Raw genomic sequence first — 11,875 nt, forward strand, 5'->3', positions numbered from 1 at the left:
GTCATGCTCTAATTTGGACTTCAGTGGCTGCTATTAGAGCATGATCTCATTCTTTCATCAGTTTTCAGATTTCTCCATCGCGCTGCACTCTGCCCTATCCCACCTGGACAAGAGGAATACTTATGTAAGAATGATGTTCAATGACTACAACACAAGCTCGAGGTCCTGGGTCTGATCCTGGGTCCTCGACATCCTGACGGACCAACCCCAGGTTGTGAAGGCAGGCAACAACATCTCCGCCACTCTTATCCTCAGCACGGCGCTGACCAGGGGTGCGTGCTCAGCCCTCTAATGTACTCCCTGATCACCCACGATTGCGTGGCCATGCACGTCTCAAACTCAATCATCAAGATTGCTGACGACACAACAGTGGTAGGCTTGACTAACAACAAAGAGGCTGAGTCACAGGCCTGTTACCACCTAGAAGACCTCGCTACCACCTATATTCCCAACTCTGGGTTATTTAAATCTTAATAATTTAGCAGACACTCTTATCCAGAGCAACTTAAAGGAGCAATTAGGTTTAAGTGCATTTCTCAAGGGTACATCGATTTTCACCTAGTAGGCTTGGGGATTCAAACCAGCGACATTTCACTGCCTTAACTTCCCATCCCTCCCCTCTCTCTCTCCATCTCTGTCTCCCTCGCTCTCTCTCCCTTTCCCCCTCCATCCCTCTCTCCTTCCCTCTCTGCCTCATTCTCTCTCTCTCTCTCTCTCTCTCTCTCTCTCTCTCTCTCTCTCTCTCTCTCTCTCTCTCTCTCTCTCTCTCTCGCTCTCTCTCCCTTTCCCCCTCCATCCCTCTCTCCTTCCCTCTCTGCCTCATTCTCTCTCTCCTCTCTCTCCCTCCATCCCTCTGAGACAGAGGAGAGTGGAGAAAGCCGTAATGCTGAGTGTACACAATGGCCGTGTTGGAAAGGATTAAAACTGTAATGTATCAAGGGTTAATTGAGACTGACTGATCTACAAATAATACTGAGTAGTTATTTACAAGGTTCTTTGTAGATCAGTCAGTCGGCAGTTGCACAGTTGGCTGCAACATCAAACACACCCAATGTCGCCCTTGAAGGAGAACCCTACAAGGAGATTCCTATTAGGAGAACCCTACAAGGAGATTCCTATTAGGAGAACCCTATAAGGAGAACCCTACAAGGAGAACCATACAAGGAGAACCCTTCAAGGAGAACCCTACAAGGAGAACCCTACAAGGAGAACCCTATTAGGAGAACCCTACTAGGATAACCATATGAGGAGAACCCTATAAGGAGATTCCTATTAGGAGAACCCTATAAGGAGATTCCTATTAGGAGAACCCTATAAGGAGATTCCTATTAGGAGAACCCTACAAGGAGAACCCTATAAGGAGAACCCTATAAGGAGATTCCTATTAGGAGAACCCTACAAGGAGAACCCTATAAGGAGATTCCTATTAGGAGAACCCTACAAGGAGAACCCTACAAGGATAACCTATTAGGAGAACCTATTAGGAGAACCTATTAGGAGAACCCTATAAGGGGAACCCTATTAGGATAACCCTATAAGGAGATCCCTATAAGGAGAACCCTAGTAGGAGAACCCTATTTCTCCCTGTCCCTTTCTGCCCTGCACCCCTCACTCCTATCTGACTCAGAGCTGTCTCTAATACACCCTACCCTCTCCCCCTTCCTCTCTGACTCAGAGCTGTCTCTAATACACCCTACCCTCTCCCCCCTCTCCCCCTTCCTCGCTGACTCAGAGCTGTCTCTAACACACCCTACCCTCTCCCCCCTCTCCCCCTTCCTCGCTGACTCAGAGCTGTCTCTAATACACCCTACCCTCTCCCCCTTCCTCTCTGACTCAGAGCTGTCTCTAATACACCCTACCCTCTCCCCCCTCTCCCCCTTCCTCTCTGACTCACAGCTGTCTCTAATACACCCTACCCTCTCCCCCCTCTCCCCCTTCCTCGCTGACTCAGAGCTGTCTCTAATACACCCTACCCTCTCCCCCTTCCTAGCTGTCTCTAATACACCCTACCCTCTCCCCCTTCCTCGACTCAGAGCTGTCTCTAATACACCCTACCCTCTCCCCCTTCCTCGCTGACTCAGAGCTGTCTCTAATACACCCTAACCTCTCCGCCTTGCTCTCTGACTCAGAGCTGTCTCTAATACACCCTACCCTCTCCCCCTTCCTCGCTGACTCAGAGCTGTCTCTAATACACCCTACCCTCTCCCCCTTCCTCGCTGACTCAGAGCTGTCTCTAATACACCCTACCCTCTCCCCTTCCTCGCTGACTCAGAGCTGTCTCTAATACACCCTACCCTCTCCCCCTTCCTCTCTGACTCAGAGCTGTCTCTAATACACCCTACTCTCTCCCCCTTCCTCTCTGACTCAGAGCTGTCTCTAATACACCCTACCCTCTCCCCTTCCTCGCTGACTCAGAGCTGTCTCTAATACACCCTACCCTCTCCCCCTTCCTCGCTGACTCAGAGCTGTCTCTAATACACCCTACCCTCTCCCCTTCCTCGCTGACTCAGAGCTGTCTCTAATACACCCTACCCTCTCCCCCTTCCTCTCTGACTCAGAGCTGTCTCTAACACCTACCCTCTCCCCCTTCCTCTCTGACCAGAGTTGTCTCTAATACACCCTACCCTCTCCCCTTCCTCGCTGACTCAGAGCTGTCTCTAATACACCCTACCCTCTCCCCTTCCTCGCTGACTCAGAGCTGTCTCTAATACACCCTACCCTCTCCCCTTCCTCGCTGACTCAGAGCTGTCTCTAATACACCCTACCCTCTCCCCCTTCCTCGCTGACTCAGAGCTGTCTCTAATACACCCTACCCTCTCCCCCCTTCCTCGCTGACTCAGAGCTGTCTCTAATACACCCTACCCTCTCCCCCTTCCTCGCTGACTCAGAGCTGTCTCTAATACACCCTACCCTCTCCCCCTTCCTCTTTGACTCAGAGCTGTCTCTAATACACCCTACCCTCTCCCCTTCCTCTCTGACTCTAATACACCCCTACCCTCTCCCCTTCTGAGACTGTCTCTAATACACCCTACCCTCTCCCCCTTCTCGCTGACTCAGAGCTGTCTCTAATACACCCTACCCTCTCCCCTTCCTCGCTGACTCAGAGCTGTCTCTAATACACCCTACCCTCTCCCCCTTCCTCCTGACTCAGAGCTTCTCTAATACACCCTACCCTCTCCCCCTTCCTCTCTGACTCAGAGCTGTCTCTAATACACCCTACCCTCTCCCCCTTCCTCCCTCAGAGCTGTCTTCCCCTCCCTCTCCCCTTCCTCTCTGACTCAGAGCTGTCTCTAATACACCCTACCCTCTCCCCTTCCTCTCTGACTCAGAGCTGTCTCTAATACACCCTACCCTCTCCCCTTCCTCGCTGACTCAGAGCTGTCTCTAATACACCCCTACCCTCTCCCCCTTCCTCGACTCAGAGCTGTCTCTAATACACCCTACCCTCTCCCCTTCTCGCTGACTCAGAGCTGTCTCTAATACACCCTACCCTCTCCCCTTCCTCGCTGACTCAGAGCTGTCTCTAATACACCCTACCCTCTCCCCTTCCTCCTGACTCAGAGCTGTCTCTAATACACCCTACCCTCTCCCCCTTCCTCGCTGACTCAGAGCTGTCTCTAATACACCCTACCCTCTCCCCCTTCCTCGCTGACTCAGAGCTGTCTCTAATACACCCTACCCTCTCCCCCTTCCTCGCTGACTCAGAGCTGTCTCTAATACACCCTACCCTCTCCCCCTTCCTCTCTGACTCAGAGCTGTCTCTAATACACCCTACCCTCTCCCCCTTCCTCGCTGACTCAGAGCTGTCTCTAATACACCCTACCCTCTCCCCCTTCCTCGCTGACTCAGAGCTGTCTCTAATACACCCTACCCTCTCCCCCTTCCTCGCTGACTCAGAGCTGTCTCTAATACACCCTACCCTCTCCCCCTTCCTCTCTGACTCAGAGCTGTCTCTAATACACCCTACCCTCCCCCCTTCCTCTCTGACTCCTGTCTCTAATACACCCTACCCTCTCCCCCTTCCTCTGACTCAGAGCTGTCTCTAATACACCCTACCCTCTCCCCCTTCCTCGCTGACTCAGAGCTGTCTCTAATACACCCTACCCTCTCCCCCTTCCTCGCTGACTCAGAGCTGTCTCTAATACACCCTACCCTCTCCCCCTTCCTCTCTGACTCAGAGCTGTCTCTAATACACCCTACCCTCTCCCCCTTCCTCTCTGACTCAGAGTTGTCTCTAATACACCCTACCCTCTCCCCCTTCCTCGCTGACTCAGAGCTGTCTCTAATACACCCTACCCTCTCCCCCTTCCTCTCTGACTCAGAGTTGTCTCTAATACACCCTACCCTCTCCCCCTTCCTCGCTGACTCAGAGCTGTCTCTAATACACCCTACCCTCTCCCCCTTCCTCGCTGACTCAGAGCTGTCTCTAATACACCCTACCCTCTCCCCCTTCCTCGCTGACTCAGAGCTGTCTCTAATACACCCTACCCTCTCCCCCTTCCTCGCTGACTCAGAGCTGTCTCTAATACACCCTACCCTCTCCCCCTTCCTCGCTGACTCAGAGCTGTCTCTAATACACCCTACCCTCTCCCCCTTCCTCTCTGACTCACAGCTGTCTCTAATACACCCTACCCTCTCCCCCTTCCTCGCTGACTCAGGTGTGTGACACTGTTCCCAGAAAGCCCAGATTGTCACTGCTCCCTCCTGCTGTCTCCTGACTCCCCCAGAGTTCACAGGCATCCATCAACCCTAACCCCCAACCCCTACCGTCGCCACTACCCACCTACCCACACTGCAAGATGAATGACCCGTTGTCATGGATACCGCCGGGGGGGCTACGACTATCCCACGATACCATAAGCCACCTGACCTTCGCTCGCAAGGTGGATCTGCAGCTTCTGTGTATCACATTTCTAATTGCCTCATTCAAGGAATGCGTCCCCAATGAAACCCTACCCCCTATATAGTGCACTGCTTTTCACCAGAGACCTATGGGCCTTGATCAAGAGTAGTGCACTAAATAGGAAGTAAGGAACCATTTGGGACGAGACAAGCTCTCTCGACTCTTCCCACTGTAACGAGGTTGTTGGTGTAAATGACTGAGAAAGTGTTCTCAAGTCAATTCCCCTGGTAGGGAAAGGTCCCGTCCTAACTCCCACACTTACCATTGTACACTAAGTATATGCAACAGCAAATATTGAACGGCTCTAACAACTGAGCCAGGGTCATTCATTATGTCATCAAGTCAAATCAACTATGGGTTGGTCCTAACCACTGATCCAGGGTCATTCATTATGTCATCCGCCTGATTGGTATGCTTAGAATTGAGAGGAAATCTGACCCCGAAACTCTATTTAGAAGCAAAACTCAGGGTCCATGAGAGAAGAATGAGACAATGGATAGACTGTCAACACATCCACCAGTCCTGTGAGACTGTCAACACATCCACCAGTCCTATGAGACTGTCAACACATCCACCAGTCCTATGAGACTGTCAACACATCCACCAGTCCTATGAGACTGTCAACACATCCACCAGTCCTGTGAGACTGTCAACACATCCACCAGTCCTATGAGACTGTCAACACATCCACCAGTCCTATGAGACTGTCAACACATCCACCAGTCCTATGAGACTGTCAACACATCCACCAGTCCTAGTGTCACATCCACCAGTCCTATGAGACTGTCAGCATCCACCAGTCCTATGAGACTGTCAACACATCCACCAGTCCTGTGAGACTGTCAACACATCCACCAGTCCTGTGAGACTGTCAACACATCCACCAGTCCTATGACGAGACTGTCAACACATCCACCAGTCCTATGAGACTGACGAGACTGTCAACACATCCACCAGTCCTATGAGACTGTCAACACATCCACCAGTCCTATGAGACTGTCAACACATCCACCAGTCCTATGAGACTGTCAACACATCCACCAGTCCTATGAGACTGTCAACACATCCACCAGTCCTATGAGACTGTCAACACATCCACCAGTCCTATGAGACTGTCAACACATCCACCAGTCCTGAGACTGACGAGACTGTCAACACATCCACCAGTCCTATGAGACTGACGAGACTGTCAACACATCCACCAGTCCTATGAGACTGACGAGACTGTCAACACATCCACCAGTCCTATGAGACTGTCAACACATCCACCAGTCCTATGAGACTGTCAACACATCCACCAGTCCTATGAGACTGTCATCCACCAGTCCTACGAGACTCCACCAGTCAGCACATCCACCAGTCCTACGAGGCTGTCAACACATCCACCAGTCCTACGACTGTCAACACATCCACCAGTCCTATGAGACTGTCAACACATCCACCAGTCCTATGAGACTGTCAGCACATCCACCAGTCCTATGAGACTGTCAATCCACCAGTCCTATGAGACTGTCAGTCCTATGAGACTGTCAACACATCCACCAGTCCTATGAGACTGTCAACACATCCACCAGTCCTATGAGACTGTCAACACATCCACCAGTCCTATGAGACTGTCAACACATCCACCAGTCCTATGAGACTGTCAACACATCCACCAGTCCTGTGAGACTGTCAACATCCACCAGTCCACCAGTCCTGTCATCCACCAGAGACTGTCACATCCACCAGTCCTATGAGACTGTCAGCACATCCACCAGTCCTATGAGACTCCACCAGTCAACTGTCACACATCCACCAGTCCACTGTCAGTCCACCAGTCCTGTGAGACTGTCAACACATCCACCAGTCCTATGAGACTGTCAACACATCCACCAGTCCTGTGAGACTGTCAACACATCCACCAGTCCTGTGAGACTGTCAACACATCCACCAGTCCACCAGTCCTGAGACTGTCAGCACATCCACCAGTCCTCTGTCAACACATCCACCAGTCCTATGAGACTGTCAACACATCCACCAGTCCTATGAGACTGTCAGACATCCACCAGTCCTATGAGACTGTCACACATCCACCAGTCCTGTGAGACTGTCAACACATCCACCAGTCCTATGAGACTGTCAGCTCCACCAGTCCTACGAGACTGTCAACACCACCAGTCCAACACATCCACCAGTCCTATGAGACTGTCAACACATCCACCAGTCCTATGAGACTGTCAACACATCCACCAGTCCTACGAGACTGTCAACAAATCCACCAGTCCTACGAGACTGTCAACACATCCACCAGTCCTACGAGACTGTCAGACTCCACCAGTCCTAACTGTCAACACATCCACCAGTCCTATGAGACTGTCAACACATCCACCAGTCCTGTCCACCAGTCCTAGAGACTGTCAACACATCCACCAGTCCTACGAGACTGTCAGCATCCACCAGTCCTACTGTCAACATCCACCAGTCCTATGAGACTGTCAACACATCCACCAGTCCTACGAGACTATCAACAAATCCACCAGTCCTATGAGACTGTCAACACATCCACCAGTCCTAGACTGTCAACACATCCACCAGTCCTACGAGACTGAGTCCTACGAGACTGTCAACACATCCACCAGTCCTATGAGACTGTCAACACATCCACCAGTCCTATGAGACTGTCAACACATCCACCAGTCCTATGAGACTGTCAACACATCCACCAGTCCTATGAGACTGTCAACACATCCACCAGTCCTATGAGACTGTCAACACATCCACCAGTCCTACGAGACTGTCAACACATCCACCAGTCCTATGAGACTGTCAACACATCCACCAGTCCTACGAGACTGTCAACACATCCACCAGTCCTACGAGACTGTCAACACATCCACCAGTCCTATGAGACTGTCAACACATCCACCAGTCCTATGAGACTGTCAACACATCCACCAGTCCTATGAGACTGTCATCCACCAGTCCTATGACTGACTGTCCTACGAACACATCCACCAGTCCTATGAGACTGTCAACACATCCACCAGTCCTACGAGACTGTCAACACATCCACCAGTCCTATGAGACTGTCAACACATCCACCAGTCCTATGAGACTGTCAACACATCCACCAGTCCTATGAGACTGTCAACACATCCACCAGTCCTGTGAGACTGTCAACACATCCACCAGTCCTATGAGACTGTCAACACATCCACCAGTCCTATGAGACTGTCAACACATCCACCAGTCCTATGAGACTGTCAACACATCCACCAGTCCTATGAGACTGTCAACACATCCACCAGTCCTATGAGACTGTCAACACATCCACCAGTCCTGTGAGACTGTCAACACATCCACCAGTTCAACACATCCACCAGTCCTGTGAGACTGTCAACACATCCACCAGTCCTGTGAGACTGTCAACACATCCACCAGTCCTGTGAGACTGTCAACACATCCACCAGTGTCCACATCCACCAGTCCTGAGACTGTCAACACATCCACCAGTCACATCCACCAGTCCTATGAGACTGTCAACACATCCACCAGTCCTATCAACACATCCACCAGTCCTATGAGGCTGTCAACACATCCACCAGTCCTACGAGACTGTCAACACATCCACCAGTCCTATGAGACTGTCAACACATCCACCAGTCCTATGAGACTGTCAACACATCCACCAGTCCTAGTGTCAACTCCACCAGTCCTAGGACTGTCAACACATCCACCAGTCCTATGAGGCTGTCAACACATCCACCAGTCCTATGAGACTGTCAACACATCCACCAGTCCTATGAGGCTGTCAACACATCCACCAGTCCTATGAGACTGTCAACACATCCACCAGTCTGTCAACACATCCACCAGTCCTATGAGACTGTGTCCTACGAGACTGTCAACACATCCACCAGTTCTGTGAGACTGTCAACACATCCACCAGTCCTGTGAGACTGTCAACACATCCACCAGTCCTGTGACTGTCAACACATCCACCAGTCCTACGAGACTGTCAACACATCCACGTCCTCGTCTCCTCTACAGACACTTCCAAAACCGTCCACTGGGGACAACAGTGAGCTCTATCACCATCAAGTAGACTTGGATTATGTTAGGGTGTTGTTGTCCCACAAATGTCTTAAGTTCTGAGGGAGCAATTAGCATTCTGACCGGACAAATGTTCACCAGAGATGTTGACAGATATTTGAATGTTAATTTCTGTACCATACAAGGTGCCTCAAATCTGATTTTAGAGAATTTGGCAGTAAGTTCAACGGGCCTCATGTGTAACCATACGAACTGTAACATCTTTGAAATTGTTGCATTGTTGCTGTAATGAACACGAGGGGAGACAGGTTGGTTTCAAGTGCAGGGCACAGCAGGACCACAGGAGGAGGCAGGTAGCTGGGTCCAGGGGCAGGTAGCTGGATCCAGGGGCAGGTAGAAGGTCACACACAGGAAGAAGCAGGTAGCTGGGTCCAGGGGCAGGCAGAAGGTCATACACAGGAGGAGGCAGGAAGCTGGTTCCAGGGGCAGGCAGAAGGTCATACCCAGGAGGAGGCAGGTAGCTGGTTCCAGGGGCAGGCAGCTGGGTCCAGGGGTAGGTAGCTGGGTCCAGGGGCAGGCAGAGGGTCATACACGGGAGGAGGCAGGTAGTTGGGTCCAGGGGCAGGCAGAAGGTCATACACAGGAGGAGGCAGGTAGCTGGGTCCAGGGGCAGGCAGAAGGTCATACACAGGAGGAGGCAGGTAGCTGGGTCCAGGGGCAGGCAGAAGGTCATACACAGGAGGAGGCAGGTAGCTGGGTCCAGGGGCAGGCAGAAGGTCATACACAGGAGGAGGCAGGTAGCTGGGTAGGGGCTGGCAGAAGGTCAGGAGGAGGCAGGTAGGGGCAAGGTCAGGGTGGGTGTAACTGGGAAGAAGTAGGTAGCAGGGGCAGGCAGAAGGTCATACACAGGAGGAGGCAGGTAGCTGGGTCCAGGGGCAGGCAGAAGGTCATACACAGGAGGAGGCAGGTAGCTGGGTCCAGGGGCAGGCAGAAGGTCATACACAGGAGGAGGCAGGTAGCTGGTTCAGGGGCAGGCAGAAGGTCATACCCAGGAGGAGGCAGGGTCCAGGGGCAGGCAGAAGGTCATACAGGGGCAGGAGGAGGTCATACCCAGGAGGAGGCAGGTAGCTGGGTCCAGGGGCAGGCAGAATACCCAGGTCAGGGGCAGGCAGAGGGTCAGGAGGAGGCAGGTAGCTGGGTCCAGGGGCAGGCAGAAGGTCATACACAGGAGGAGGCAGGTAGCTGGGTCCAGGGGCAGGCAGAAGGTCATAAACAGGAGGAGGCAGGTAGCTGGGTCCAGGGGCAGGCAGAAGGTCACACACAGGAGGAGGCAGGTAGCTGGGTCCAGGGGCAGGCAGAGGGTCATACACAGGAGAAGGCAGGTAGCTGGGTCCAGGGGCAGGCAGAAGGTCATACACAGGAGGAGGCAGGTAGCTGGGTCCAGGGACAGGCAGAAGGTCACACACAGGAGGAGGCAGGTAGCTGGGTCCAGGGGCAGGCAGAAGGTCATACACAGGAGGAGGCAGGTAGCTGGGTCCAGGGGCAGGCAGAAGGTCATACACAGGAGGAGGCAGGTAGCTGGGTCCAGGGGCAGGCAGAAGGTCATACACAGGAGGAGGCAGGTAGCTGGGTCCAGGGGCAGGCAGAAGGTCATACACAGGAGGAGGCAGGTAGCTGGGTCCAGGGGCAGGCAGAAGGTCATACACAGGAGGAGGCAGGTAACTGGGTCCAGGGGCAGGAAGAAGGTCATACACAGGGGGTCCAAAAAGGCAACAGTACAGGCAGAGAAATGGCTGGTAACGTTGTCCGGGAGATCAGCCAATAGGAAGATAACAGGAAATCCAATAGGGTCTCCAGATGTTTATCCCTTAGACTAACCACATGTACCTGATAACCTGATCAGTGTCTTGAAACCATATGAACGGTACCTGTCTGAAGAAGTTATTCATGGCCTCATCCTGACATGACCACTGAATTGTCTGTTGTAGGTTCATATGTCCTGAACTATGAAGTGTTTATCCTTGATGTATTTTCTTTATTATAACTGTTTATTTCTCTACCTTAAGCCACATTCAATCTCGTTTAAGTGAGATTTGCAGTACGTCCGTCCGGCCTCATAATCGCAGACCACGTGTAACCACGCCAGCCCAGGACCCCTTCTTCCTGCTTCTTCACCTGTGGAATCGTCTGAGACCAGCCAATCGGAACGATGATGACACCGAGGTGTAATTTCTGTCTTTAATGAAGACCTTGTGTGGAGAATAAATCTCGTTCTGATTGTCTGGGCCTGGCTCCCCAGTGGGTGGGACTGACTGGCTGTAATGTGGTTGGCCCTATGCCCTCCCTGGCACACCTAAACCCCTGCCCAGTCATGTGAACACAGCTAGGAGGACATTGAGGTACACAGGTAGCAGGACAGCGACGGACACAACTAGCAGGACAGCGAGGGACACAGCTAGCAGGACAGCGAGATACACAGCTAGCAGGACAGCGAGATACACAGCTAGCAGGACAGCGAGGGACACAACTAGCAGGACAGCGAGGGACACAACTAGCAGGACAGCGAGGGACACAACTAGCAGGACAGCGAGGGACACAACTAGCAGGACAGCGAGGGACACAACTAGCAGGACAGCGAGGGACACAACTAGCAGGACAGCGAGGGACACAACTAGCAGGACAGCGAGGGACACAGCCAGCAGGACAGCGAGGGACACAACTAGCAGGACAGCGAGGGACACAACTAGCAGGACAGCGAGGGACAGAGCTAGCAGGACAGCGAGGGACACAACTAGCAGGACAGCGAGGGACACAACTAGCAGGACAGCGAGGGACACAGCTAGCAGGACAGCGAGGGACACAACTAGCAGGACAGCGAGGGACAGAGCTAGCAGGACAGCGAGCGACACAGCTAGCAGGACAGCGACGGACACAACT

The 11,875-nt window shown here is 52.5% G+C and overlaps 1 long non-coding RNA gene across 1 annotated transcript; it reads left to right on the forward strand.

Annotated features, from left to right (window-relative positions):
• The first annotated feature begins 9,552 nt into the window (after positions 1-9,552).
• On the forward strand, positions 9,553-10,665 carry LOC127910067 (uncharacterized). The gene is made up of 3 exons (XR_008073847.1): positions 9,553-9,714; positions 9,837-9,953; positions 10,417-10,665. It is a non-coding gene; the product is annotated as an uncharacterized LOC127910067 (long non-coding RNA).
• Positions 10,666-11,875: the final 1,210 nt, after the last annotated feature.

Source organism: Oncorhynchus keta, chromosome 20 (genome assembly GCF_023373465.1).
Source record: "Oncorhynchus keta strain PuntledgeMale-10-30-2019 chromosome 20, Oket_V2, whole genome shotgun sequence".
In the NCBI taxonomy this organism is placed as follows: Eukaryota; Metazoa; Chordata; class Actinopteri; order Salmoniformes; family Salmonidae; genus Oncorhynchus; species Oncorhynchus keta.